Source organism: Mytilus galloprovincialis, chromosome 9 (genome assembly GCF_965363235.1).
Source record: "Mytilus galloprovincialis chromosome 9, xbMytGall1.hap1.1, whole genome shotgun sequence".
Lineage (NCBI taxonomy): Eukaryota > Metazoa > Mollusca > Bivalvia > Mytilida > Mytilidae > Mytilus > Mytilus galloprovincialis.
The window spans coordinates 38,681,997-38,696,905 of NC_134846.1; the positions used below are offsets into that span (position 1 = coordinate 38,681,997).

At 32.2% G+C, this 14,909-nt stretch overlaps 1 long non-coding RNA gene across 1 annotated transcript in view; it reads right to left on the reverse strand.

Moving 5' to 3' along the window:
- Positions 1-4,013, reverse strand: part of LOC143046787 (uncharacterized) — a 28,651-nt gene extending 24,638 nt beyond the window's left edge. The window contains exons 1-2 of the long non-coding RNA XR_012969277.1: positions 3,874-4,013; positions 777-1,022 (exon numbers count right to left, since the gene is read on the reverse strand). This is a non-coding gene — a long non-coding RNA (uncharacterized LOC143046787). The remainder of the gene's footprint in view (positions 1-776; positions 1,023-3,873) is intronic.
- Positions 4,014-14,909: the final 10,896 nt, after the last annotated feature.

The window sequence follows — 14,909 nt, forward strand, 5'->3', positions numbered from 1 at the left end:
TATGTTACTACCTCGAAAGTTAAAGGTAAATGATTTGGTAATATTAAAAACATAATCATTACGGTTGTCAACACTGTTATGAGACTACCTCACAAGTCAAAGGTAAATGATTTGGTAATATTAAAAACATTATCATTGCGGTTGTCCACCTATAGTTTGTTTTTAATGTTTTTGTTATACCACTTGAATGATGGAATGAAAGCTCGTAAGTAATATTGGTTAATTAATAGTAGTACAAAACCATCTTCGACAAATGATACACACACCTATAATTTTACCAGTAATAGAAAGAGCCACTGTTTCCATCAATTATATATTGACAATACGATATGTCATATTCCCTTCACGTTTTGTAAATATCTTCATTGGAAAACAAATGTGTAAATAATCGTTCAAATGAATGAATCGAATACTTGTTTATGTGCACACATGCAAGTATAATAATACAAATGCATAACTAGAAAATTATAATTTAAAAATCTAAAGTTTAACAAAACTGTTTCTATTTAAACAAAAGAATCGGAAGGACAGGAGTTGGTTGCAAACGATTGATAACTCACCACAAATAATAAGTTAACCAGGAACTCTCACTTCGCAATATAATTCAACAAACAAAGATGACAAATGGCTGCAAAATAGGATTTGACATTTAAATATACGTTTATATATAGTATCATTCATTTATAGATACTATCTATTAGCTATGATCGTACGTGCAATAATATCTTATTTAGAAAACTCTTCCCTTATCTCTTTTATAATATTCATAATCATACCTGGTCGAAAAAAGTAATACTCTGTTCCAATGACGGTAATTCCTTCTCCGGAGGATTTAAGTAAGAACGGAGTTGCTAAACATGACTTGTCTGCATCGGAAAAGAAAAAGGCGCCACATCGTTCATCGTTTGTGCACGTGACCGAACATTTTAAACGACTGTGAGCAGTCTTTTGCCATACAAAGCCTGCCGACAATGTAAGATTATTGTAAGTTTCATCTTGAGTCCAAATCATTTCACGTACTTCTGCAAATAAAAAGAACTTTTTTTGTGATTTTCTAATTTTTCCAAATTTAAAAAATTGAAATTTCTACAATTCACCAAATGAAAAAAAATCTACTTCATCTATTTTCAAAAAGAAATGATGACAACCTCAACAACAATAATAATGATGATTTTAACATTGTTGAGACAACAGCAAATCGACTCAGTTCAAGCAGTTGAATAGGGATTAACAATTGCCTTCAAACAAGTACAAATGCTTTCACAATATGTCATGCGTCGATTCAGTCCACGAAATATACTCCACTTAACGTTTTGTCACAATGCAAGAAATCGGCGAACGTCATCATTTACGGACTATGACGTCTATAAGGAGTGGACTGAGACTTCATCTGTGGAAATTATTCAATTTTGCTGTTAGAAGTTTCTCGTTAGCTGCAACAGCTTTTGCTAAAAAAAGACGAGTGTGTAAATATCTTAACTGATGTGCAATTACACCTATGTGTTGCACTTTGTAAATACAGCAGTTTCACAAACCACTTCTCTCTCGGGGATAAATTTAATATTTAAAGATAGTTTGCATACGGACTGTTTCCAAGATATAATCTCTATGTACCTTCTCATAGAGACATAACTTTGGAATGTTACCAGTATACATAAACATAATTAGCGGCCGCCTTTCATTCTGAGGTATTATTATTATTATTTACACTGCTTTTATAGCGCTTATCTAAATAAACATTTACTCTAAGCGCTTTACAATGCATTAAAACAATGACACATGTACATATAAACAAATTGAGAAAAAAAATCAAAATAGAAACCGTAAAAAAAAAAGAAAAAAAAAGACTCAATATCTGAAAATTAAAAATTAAAAAAGGTAGACCAAAAGTGAAGGTAGGTTTAAAGCATAATTTAAGTATAAGTTTAAACTCATAGAAGTAAGGGGCATATCAAAAATAAAAATATGCTGCACACCTCTATATTTTGAACTGTGTAAAAAATAGTGGTGCTTATGCGCATTCCACTCTAGGATATAATTGTTTTTCGATATTTCATTGTAAAAGTGGTACAATTTAAGCCGAAAAGGACTTTCTATGGGAAATTACATTGTCTATATTTACAGCAATGCAATCTATAAGGAGAACCGTTGACGGATTAAATGGCCATGCCTTTTCAAAAGAATTCATCTTGCAGATCGTGTTTCAAACTATAATAGATATTTGTTTTCCTAAATTTATTTTGCGATACAATATAGATTTTCTATATATCTAGTATTTTTTTTCAAGTCAAAAGGCAAAAATGGCAAAAATATTCCTATTAGAAGTCGTCTGGCAGCTTTGTCTAAATAAGCAGGAGGTATAAATTACTAGTTTTTTTACCTTTTGTATCATTGTTTAAACTTGATGAGTGTGACCAAGTTTGGTTTGATTTTGCTATAAGTTTTAATGACGATTTTGTTTAATGTAAACGGACGACGAGGGACGACATGTAAATATAGATTTAACCACTGCAAGAGGTGTGTTAATATATTTCTCCACTCGAAACAGTTATAATGTTTTAATATTTCGAGTTTTTTTAAATACTTTGGGTTTAACTGTTGAGGGTGGAAAATATCGTTATACACGACTTATAGTGGTGGAATATGTTCCTCTAAGGGTCTTTATCCTTAACGTTCAAAGATTTGCAGAAAAAAATGTGACGTATTCAGACATGGTCGCCTTGTTATATGATGTCACAAAAGAAAATTCAAAAGAAGTCAAGTAAATTTTACTTTATAATAAAATCTCGACCAATCATTTGCCGAGAACAGTACGTTATTTCACCAATGAAGATATTTTTTTTCACAATCGGATGGAAAATGTAAAGATAGTGAAAAACTTAGAGAATACTATATCTCACACTGGTGAGCTTAACCTTATTTAATACAGGCACACGCTTGTGTGTCTTTACCAAGTCATGTTCTCGTCAATTCTTGTATTATTCTTGTCTCAATCAATGATTGCTCTTATTAGGGAAATTAACGAATACACCATCCTAACTAGATGAATTATTACAAGAGTCTTTACTTTGCATCGTTTAGTCTAGATTGAAAAATAGAATAGGATATATGCACAAATGACAACTTGAAAATGTCAGAAATGTTTAATGAAAATTGCAATTGTTCATATAAGAATTGCAGATTCAAGATGTCTACCCTTTTTGAAGATACGACAATGACCAAGTTGTTCTATAGAACGCTAGAAGAAATCAAATTGATCAATAAATAAGACACGTAAATTAATACAAGTTGAATATTTTTATAAATTGAAAATTTAGAAGAGTCCGTACAGGTTTCACTGAAATTCATTCGAGGCATTAGGAGAAGTTGTGGGTTCAACGTTTTGATTCTTAGTTCGCACTACTATAGCTGAATTGAAGCGTTAGACTTAACAAGAAGAAAAAAATGAAAATGAAATAAATAAAAAAGCCGCCCAATCTTATGAAAATATACCAATTGATTTCGATAATAAAAATACAGAAAGTGTCGATATTGATGAATGTTTCACAATGAAATATTTCACAAAGTGTTTACATTGATTAATTGTTGGGTTAAATTCCTGAAATGATATTTTCCATGCAATAGCCATGTGAGAAAGAATGTGATATATTATAGATAAGAAAATGTGGTAGGAGTACAAATGAGACAACTCTCTATCCAAGTTTTAAGTTTATTCTATTCTACCATTTAGTGACCACCTTCAACAAATTGAAGATTTTGTCACAGGTTAAGTTGTAAAAGTATTTACAATATAAGTTTATTTTATGAAATCATTAAGTCCTAATTTATTTTTTTTATCTTTTTTTTTAAATTATTTTTCTAATTTATACTTACCAGAAGTGTAAATCAAGTCAGATTCTGAAATAATCCAAAGTAGAGTAAATAAATTACAAAATTTATTCCGTAAGTTCTTTAAAGAGTATACTACCATGTTTGGTGAACGTTATTCTGAACTACAATGACCATATTACATCGCAAAATATTTATAAGAGAAATACCAGATAATTTTTCGTTTTATTGAAGAATTGAAATTTTGTGTGTGATGTTTAGTGCCATCCCACTGTTACTAGAAATTTCTTGATTGGCTTAAATAAAATAGATAAATGATGAGATCGATAACTCGATTTTTAACGGATGACATTTCTATGATTTCTTAAAAGGTTTTATTATAAGAGAATGTGGCCTGTGGACAAATCTGAAAATTTCACTTGTTATGATTGTGATGTCATTTAAACGAACTCCACATCTATGTATCATGATAATTTTAAGCAGTTTATTATTCTGAACTTTCGTCAGAACTAAAAATCATTTGCACAATTTATTTTCCTATTATGTTTTAAAATTGCTTGTCAAGAGCCTATAATTCATTGGTTGTCGATAGCTTCTGTCTGTCCTGTAATCCATTGGTTGTCTTATGTCTCTGTATGTCCTGTAATCCATTGGTTGTCTTTTGTCTCTGTATGTCCTGTAATCCATTGGTTGTCTTTAGCTTACTATTGTCATTGTTTTCGTGTGTTGTTATTATATACACCAGGCCGCTGTATTTTCGCATTTTGTCATGTCGGGCCTTTTGTAGCTTATATTGTATTGCCGATTTTGCTCATTGTTAAAACAACCAGTGGCCTGTACCAGAGACATATAATACAATTGTATTATATCTCTCTGCCTGCACTTATTAATATTACCATTTAACAGATTTCAGCTTAATTGAGTTCATGACATTTTGACATGCATGTTCCTATTGGTCGTTCGTTCTTTCTTTGCTTTTCAAGTTCTTATACATTTTTTGGCTTTCAAATATCAGGGTTTCTAATGAATGTCAATGAGTAAGACGACTTGGACGCAATAATCTATATATATAAACCGGTAGTGTTAGTTTATTTCACAAGCAAAAACACCCTGTATAACCCCGATACAGATGAAACCGGACGTTGACGCGTTCAAATCGAACACACCGTGTAACACAGACAGTAAGGAATTAATACTTTTGAAGAAAATCCAATATCTATTCTTCGGATATTTTGCTCCAATATATTCTGTGCCATAATACTCATTAGTTACTAAAAGGTTTTAAAAATGTGTGATATTTTTATATACAAATATCAAAAAACGCACGACGATATCAATGATAAAACGTGCTTGGTATTTTTAAATATTCAAAACTGGATGTTTCTCGTACCTCATAGTTTTTAAAACATACATTTTTGAAAATTTCATAGTATAAATTAACAAACTTAAAAAGATCGTTTGTTTATGTTGCATCTAGAAACAAAAAAAAATACACGTTTTAAAGAGTCTTTATTTTCATGTTGTGTACGCTTCGTTGTCGTTACACCTTTTTATACTGTACGCTTCGTTGACACAATATTGCGTGTGTCAATGAATTTTGCATGTCTTAAATTATGCTTTGATATGATTATAACCAATATGCATGTATGAAAATAATATTTTCCCACCATAACAAGCAGACAGCAACCCATAATATCCGTTATATTGTCGAAACACTCTTGGAGGAAATAAGTACATGTAAAAAAATCCTTATGTATACGAAAGTGTAAATTGGTAGGAATAGTTATCAAAGGTAGGAAAATACAATAACTCGACAGATGCAAATATGGCTTTAGCATACAGATACACACGTCCTATTTCTAATTTGATAGCATTTTTGAAAGTTTTTACCATACGACATTTAATGTACGGTTAGGTGGTGGGTTGGGTGCCCGCTAACATGTTTAATTCCGCCATATTCGGTATGTGCCTGTCCAAAGCCAGGAGCGTGTAATTCAGCAGTTATATATATTTTTTGTTCACTGTTTTGTGCATAAATTGGGCCGGTAGTTTTCTCGTATGAATTGTTTTACATTTGTTTTTTCGGTGTGTTTTATAGCTAAACATGCGGTATGGGCTTTGTTCATTGTTGAAGGCCGTACGGTGACCTATAGTTGTTCATTTTTGTTTCGTTTGTTTTTCAATACCACATTTTTTTTATATAGACAGCAATAAAAACAATCAATGGATTATAGTTTAAGCCATTTGGCCTGAATCTCAGAGGCGGGTCCTAGGGGTCATAGATTACAATAGAGTTACATTAAGGCTAAAGAATATGTGTATACAATAAACATGTAACTGATAGCCATCAATAGTAAAACATAGTTACTTTTGTGTGAAGATATAAAGATGAAGAGATAATTCTTAATTATAACTGGTTTACTTTTTCAATTATGTTTTTTTGTTTGTTTAATGTTTAAGGTATAAAGATTATGCTTAATTTCCTCGAATATTAGTCTTTCTACTGTGGTGCCAAAATCTTAATGATTGGTCATTCTGGTTATTATAAGCACCTTAAAGTCTATACCCACCCATATGCATTTCATTCAAATTTTTACTTATTTCGGAGAAGACCAAAGGGACCATATTTATATTCCCCAGTTACCCTTGGCGTCATGGGTAAATTATGCAGATGAGCAAAGCATCAATCATCAACCTAACCTTAGACATTTGCTGTGTTTCTTCTTTCATGTCTAAATAGTTATCAATAAAAAATGAAACGTTTCGCAGTTGGTACTGAACAATTTCTGGACCCTTTTATTTGTTTATGACACGCGTACGGAATGGCTGATTGTTTGTTGCTGAACGTTCACTTGCAAATATGTCATGCATGTTCAGGATAAGCACAAAGTAGCAACACATACTATATGTAGGTCCTGGAAGGAGGCCTTCCGGAATTACGTTTGGGAAGTTTGGACTGCCACTGGATAAAATGAGGTATATTGAATAAGGACACAAATGTTGCCTTTCAACAGGTCATTTATGGACCTCTCATAAAGTTTTTGCATGGGTTCGTACAGTGTAGTTAGCGTAGTACTCTCTTTACACAAGACATTGGATCTTATATTCCCATTCGGACTGGACGTGACTGCGTACTTTTACATCCCACACAACTAAACGGGTAACCAACTTCGGTCACGTTTTACTGCCGGTCGGAAAAAATCAAAGTGACCATATCTAATAGTATATTTCACAGTCATCCTTTACCAAATTCTTTCATTAATAAAAAAAATTGGCTACAATATAGAAAGTTATGCTGTACCGGTTAATCACTTAATATTATTACAATATATGCACACTTATGAGAACTCATAATACCGTACATCCTCTCGATACTGTTTATATTTGGCATTGCACAAGTCTAGGCGTTTTATTACGTCTTTACCTAAAAGCGTTGGATATCTACTGATTAATACTTTAGATACATGATTTATCTCTTAGTTGTAATTCGCTTTAAAAGAACTACCAGTTACTAAAATTACTCCTTTGTCGATATTGTATGTGGTTATTCTGCCTTGTACCGACATTTTGAGTTGAGCCAATTGCAACTGTACAGGTTTTTTTTATCATGTTGTGCTGTTACACCAGTGTCCCAGGTTAAGGAGAGGGTTGGGGGCTCACGTGTTTAATCCTCCCGCAATTCTTTTGTGTCGGTCGAACGTCAGGAGCCTGTAGTACATTGGTTATATAGATCTGTCATTTTTTCTTCTTCTTTAATACATAATTCATAAGTTATAAAAATATTACCGTTAGTTTTATTGTTTTATTTTTTTTTATATATCGGAACCTTTTTTAGCCGACTTTATGGTATAGGTTTTCCTCATTGTTAAATGTTGTACATTGGAATATAATAATTGCTTTATACACCCACTTCATTTAAACTTTGATGGAAAGTTGTCAGTCTCACTGGCCACCACATCACATCTACAAAGCTTTATATATATATAAAAAAATTATAAAGCAGTTGGAATGCCATCTATGGCATTCGGCAAATTAAGTTCCACGAGTTCCTATGTCTGCTTTCGTCTAGGCGAATTTGGACCAACATCGGAATTTGAAAGAGTCTCAAATTGTGAAAAAGTAAGTCATTAAAGTTTTATTGACTGTACTATACTTTTTGAAACTTTATTTCTACTGGAATATATGTATTAACTGTACATTTCATCTGGAATAACGTTGAAAGTCCCAATTTCCAATAGAAGCATTCCTATCAGATGTCACGTTGGTTAAATATTGCAATTTTGGCTTTGGATGACAGATATTTTAAGTTAAACTACTTTGACTAAGTTAACAGATAAACATTTACAATAAAAAACAGAAAAAGGGTCGCCGACACCATCTCGAATACCTTGAAAAGAAAGTGATTTGTGACGGTTTTTGTCAACGAACTGTACAGTGATTATTTAAAAACGCACAACGAACGCGACACATTTGATTGAACGAACAATACAGTAAGAGAACATTTATTTAGTATGATATTGCGTTTATTCTAAGTTATAGGGAACATTTGAAGACACGTAGTAATTCAACGTATAGTTATTTATTATTGCTTAATGTATTAATATGCAAAGGTGTATGCACGAAAAGATATTCAGCATTGTTTACCTCATAAAACGTATGAAATTGCACCATGTCTGTGCGTTTTGCATCTAGCAGTTTTATCAAACTTCTATGCAATATCTAAAACTTACACCAAACGTATAATTGAATAAATAAACTAACATGCACATTGACATATTTATATATACTCAAATAAGTTCTAGAGAGGCCGCGCGATTCGTTGTCATACTAAATGTTGTCCTGATTATCGCTTCGAACGCGTCAACGTCCGGATTTATTTGTATCGGGGTTATACGGGGTGAAAAAGCTAGTCCAAATAATTAGGACGTCTGGCAAGGCTATTTATTTTTTTTCTGGGACGCCTTCCTACGAAACTTCCGAAAAATATAAAATATTAAACTCGGTAAAATTTGACGGACCAGAATTTCCGGAAATTCGGGTCCATCAAATTTTATAACCCGAATAATTCAGTCGTTATATTCCGCTGATCTACGAAGGCTACATTAACCTCGTGTGGGAGAAAATCGGACACGGAAAGGGCTTGAATTATTCGAGTTACAAATTTTACAGAGTTGGATATTTCATATTCACCGGAAGGGACGTTTTTTGGGAGTTCTGGGATATCATGTTGAAAGTAAAATAAATATTTATCCACCTTAAATGGATTCGTATCTTATTTTATCATTTCTTTTGGATATATTCTGGAAATATTTTGCATCAATAAGCACAAAAAAGGTAGGACTTTGTCACTACGTAAGAATTTCTAACCGGCAATGAAAATCTCATGTGAAAAGTAGGTCGCAAAGTTCCCCGAAAATTTGCTCTCAAAGTCCAGACGTAAAAAATGGCTTCAGCGTTTATAGACTTTATATAACGTCGGAAGCGGCGTTTTGCATTTGCGCCGATTTGCATTTCATTTGCGCCGATTTTTTCTTTCATTTGCGCTGATTTTTTTTTTTCATTTGCGCCGATTTTTTTACAGGTAAATAACAGGTAAATTACAGGTGAAATGATATAAGAAAATGTGGTATGAGTGCCAATGAGACAACTCTCCATCCCAGTAATGTTATTTTCATTTATCATTAAAGACCTCTTCCGTTAACCAGTTGTACATATATTATGAATTGTCAACCATAACATGTATATTACTGTTGTCTCCTGCTTAAAAGGAAGAAGTAAAAACCTAAGATAAAAGCACTTTGTTTATACTAAAATGACGAATTAAAAATATATGTACAGCATTCAAATCCATAAAAACGGAATACATTCAAATCATAAATCTGTTCTTGCCGAGTATGTATAGGCAACCCACCTAATATATAATTCCTTTCTTATGATTTCGTCTCTTCTGTATTTGGCGTAATTGTCGATAACGAAGGCCATCTTTTCTTTGTCTGTCATTCGTACTGATGGGGCATTTCTATAGTTCGCATTTTCTCACAAAGAAGCTATTAAACCTAGAGTTCCAAATGGTGAAGTTGAAATCATCCCGTCGTTAATTTTATGATCGCCATCACGAATTCGTTGACCGTTATGGAATGTGTACTTGTACGTTGTCTAAAAATGTATGACATTTGTCATCAGAAGGAGCAATGTCAAACGTGAAGCAGTCATTGAATTCATTTAGGGAAAGGAATGATAACCTGAAACATTGGGATAGCCATTTACCAATTGCAATGTTACTTGGTTTGTCTTTATACTCTGTGCTCAGTCAATGTAAACGTATGAACTCACCTGTAACTTACCTGTGAATCCAATTGGGAAAAAATATAAAATCGGCGCAAATGAAAAAATGAAATCGGCGCAAATGAAAGAATGAAAATTTTCAAAATCGGCGCAAATGTCATACGCCCGTAGGAAGGCGTCCCAGAAAAAGAATTAAAATAGCCTTGCCAGACTTCATAATTATTTTGACTAGCAAAAAGCCAGCTACGTTTCGTTACGAGTACACAAAACACATGAAATTATCAGTACACATTCATGGTACAACACTATTATATTAAAAACAATAATAATAGCCAAATGTTTATTGAATAATGCACAGTTATACCCCGATTGAATTGAAGCCATACATTAATCAACAAAATAAGTTTACAATTCATAATAAAAAATAAAAAAAGACACTTTGAAGAAAACAACTTATCAAACAGTCTAATAAATGTGTTCTAGGTGTGAGCTTAGACTATAAGTCTCATGGGTAACATGGCGCCATGTGTATTCCGTTAGTTTTACCTTTATATCTTGTCAGCAGGTCAAAATAATTCAAATTATAAAATTGAAATTTTTAAACAAAAACCAAAAAATTGTTGAAAAAAGTCAGGTATATTTATCTGAATTAAAAAAAACATAATGAAGTTTATAAGTATAAAGAGCCATGCGTTTCTATGTACTAGTAAACTAGTAAATGACCCCCTCGTAAATTGATGCGATCATTTATCAGCGGGTTAACCCAACCATGGAAGTATTATATTGTCAAATCAATACTTCCATGACCCAACTAAGATTCCTGTATAATATTGACGGAAAAAGACAATTTAATACGTAACCTGTCTGTAATGATAACTTAATACAATGCAATGTTAACACTATGTATGATCGTCAATTTAAGTGAAAGCCTTATCATTTTCACCTGAACTGTCATTTAGACTGTAAATACTACCGGTTATATGCTAATCAATTGTAAAGGCTTCTACAACGTCACAACCGAGAAAACTGTGTTAACTATTTGGTCTTATTATCGAAACAAGGAAATTGTTGTGTTTTCGTGTGTATATGAAAAGTACCGTGTTTTTTTATGTCTATATCCATCAATTCATTGTCTAATTAGGTTATTTTATTGTTCAAACAACGCGGGAGTAAATACTTTAGCTTTCTAAGAAATATGTTTTTCTTTCATAAACTGATCCGATGTTATATCATTACATGCTGTGAATCCTTGTTACGAAGGAAGCCATACAAAAATAAGATAATGCTGAGATAAAGTTTAACGTTCGTCATCAATAAAAGTAAAAGGAACTTAGACAAACCAGCACCTGATTTAACGCTGATATTTCTAGAGAACTTTCTGGTAATCTCTCGTTTCGTATTTGATTTTTAATCTTTTAGAGTTTTATAGATTTTGACCTTTGGATTCAGTATCGGGTATCGAACTAATTAAAACAAAGTTCACTATACTATGATAGATAATAATAACAGCCACAATGTCACATACAAGATTCTGCAGGACCAACAACTAGAGGCCTAATTGAAGGTTTCTCGGCAATAACTGTTTCTTTGACTTATGTTTATTAACACAAATCATATACTAAGTATATGTTTTTTTCTTTTATTTGTATCCACTCCGTAATATCTATTGCAATTAGCTTCATGCACATACATGTACTAAGCTATTTGGTCGGACATTATAGAAATTGTCTTAATAATTTGTAGTTATAGAATAGAATGAATAAATGAATGAATATTTTATTTGTAAGAAACATATACATGCTAAGGCAAACCAAAATATATACAATTATATGACTAACAACAGTAGTTTCTGAGTAACCAATAATATTCATTGCTGATTATGATGAGTAACTGTTTAATTACCGTCTAGTATCAAATCGAAACCAGAAAAGCGATTTTGACGCATATAAGCCCTGCTTTGCGATTATAGGAGGTGCAAACACACGGGGATCGTTTTTGTGCATAGACATAAATTCCGCCAAAAACATCTACAGAAAGATAAAAGTATGAACAAATAAAGTATTCATTTTCATCGCTGTCACCAGTAATATTGGGCAATGATCTCATTATCTGGGTCTTGTTTGGAATGTGCATAACTTTAAAAATCAATATCTAAATAGACTCTTTTCATTGTTTTTTTATTTATTTTTATTTCGAAAATTCCCCTTGATCAGACAATATTTGTATGTTGACAAATGGTCAGAAGTATACTATATAAATTAATGCTTAATAATAGCTAGAAGTTAATTTATCTAAGACTAAATACAACCCTCATGTGAAGATCAAATGACGCCATATAGATTAATTTACTAGTTTTCAAGAGCTAAATTGACAGCGCGTCATTCATTCACTGACTTCTATTTTCACAATTGTAAAAAAAGTGGTGTAATGGGGAGTTAAATTGGACGAAGCAGAATCCTGACTATATCAAAATTTAAATTAAAATTTCGTTGTTGGTTCTCCATGAAAATACGTCGACCCTCATTAGGTCCGAGTACACAGTTATTTCGTAGTGCATTTCTTTTAGACAATAAATGAAAATTAAAAAAATCCCACCTGCGCTTTCTCAATAATATTTTTACAGTGTGTTGTACTACTTTTGGGACAAATTATATCAAAATTATAGAAAACTTCATCAGCTCTAACTCAAAATATAGACAATTTTCTGTTAAGGGGGTCTTGAAATCTTTTCACAGCTTCCGAAGTGCTAATTATTGACCTTTTTCAGCTGGACCTAATCACTACTTTACATTAATATTATGACCCAAATTTTTTAACAGTGTCATTTCACCCCCTACTTGCTATATGAAGCATAAAACATGGAGAAATAAATTTGGAAGGGGTATAACAAAAATTGGCAAGTAACACACTGTCCACACTAAGGACTATATTTGTGGACAACGAAAATCAAAGGACGATAACTGTGTACTCGGACCATTATGGAAACCGCATCCTAAATTTACTAAGCTTGAACAGTGATACATTCTTGACAAAATATATACATTTTGTTTCTACGTGCTAGTAACATTAATGAAAAAATGTACCAGCAAAAATACCGATCTCCAATGTCAAATTAAACGTGAGAAGTACAAACAAACTGTAAAAACGCTGGACTTTTATCAACCAGCGGAACGTATAATAAAACTATTGTCCTATTCTTTACTTGGTATAAAAATTTTCGAAGACATTTTTGGGTTGAACCTGGTTTTAAAGCTAGATAAATCTCCCACTCGTATGACGGCTGTTTTAGTTTCTTATATCGAATTGTGCGAACATCACAAGAAGACATGATTGGTTAACGCCACAATAATTGGGATCCAGAAGTCAAAATTGTATGAATAGACAACCATTAAAGATCATTTGTCTACATTTGGCTTGCTGTCTAACTGATATTTCCTATCTAAAATATGAAAACTGTGAATTGACATTTTAGTATTATTGCTTTGTTTTTTCGTTTCATAAAAACGACTTGTATTAATTGGGCACAAAAACACATATTAAATTAACTTTTAAGTGTACCTAAGTTTGACTGGTTTTCAAGAATTAAATTAATGTTTCTTCATTGATGCTCGAGGTCACCACAAGTAACAAATAAAAAGAAATAAAAGCACTTTTAACAAAAATAATAGTAGGTTATCATAGTTATATAGATAAACTCATCATAGATACCAAGATTGAAATTTTGTATTTGCTCCAGCGCTCGTTTCTTCTACAAAAGACTCATCATTGACGCTCGAATAAAACAAAAGGTGAAAAAACAAATGAAAAAACAAAGTTGAAGAGCATTGAGGACCAAAACATCATAAAAGTTTTGCCAAATATAGCTAGGGTAATCTATTCCGGAGGTAGAAAAGCCTTAGTATTTCAAAAATTGATATTGAAAACCACCGTTAGGCCACACCAATTTGATTTATAGTTCTTTGGACAAAAGCTCCAAAAAATATGGGGCGAGCGAGCGAAATTTTTTTGATTGTAAAAAAATCCTGAAAATGAGTTTTGTTGAGGCGGGTGCTCTACAAGTGGAGCGAGCGGTATAATTTTTTTTTTTTAAATTGTGCAATTTAGAAATTTGTGTACATGTTAAAACAGGATAACTTCAAAGAAAAGGGAGGTGAAACATGCTCTTATGCATATAATTTGATGTATTTGTGCCTGTAGTACAGTCTGTACCATACCCAACTTTCTGGAAAGCTTTTATTTAGTATAATTTTGATCATTTTCGTCAAATAAGCTTTAACTGTGTGAATTTTTATTCAAATTCACACATGTGTACAAAAGTAAATAATAAGGAGGCAAAGCAGATAAAGTTTAACGAGAGGAACTATGTAAGTTAGGTAAATATATTGAACTTAGAGGAAAATCAATTCGGAAAGTCCATAATCACATGGCAAAATCAAATAACAAAACGCATCAAAAACGAATGGACAAGAACTGTCATATTCCTGACTTGGTACAGGCATTTTCAAATGTAGAAAATGGTGGATTAAACCTGGTTTTATGGAATACAATTAAAATATGTGCATATATTTCAAAAAATGCCCTAGCAAAATATTAAATATATTTGATACAGTTGTTTTCATATATAGAAGTGATTGTTTATTGGCTGCTTGGCATCTAGTCAGAAATATTTATCCATAAAAGAATCAACATAATGAGTGAGGTGTATAATTCAACAACATCTTGAGTAAAATATGTATAGCAATCTGTTATGCATGTTGATCTCAGTGTAATGAAACATTCCCTTAAAATACAGTACA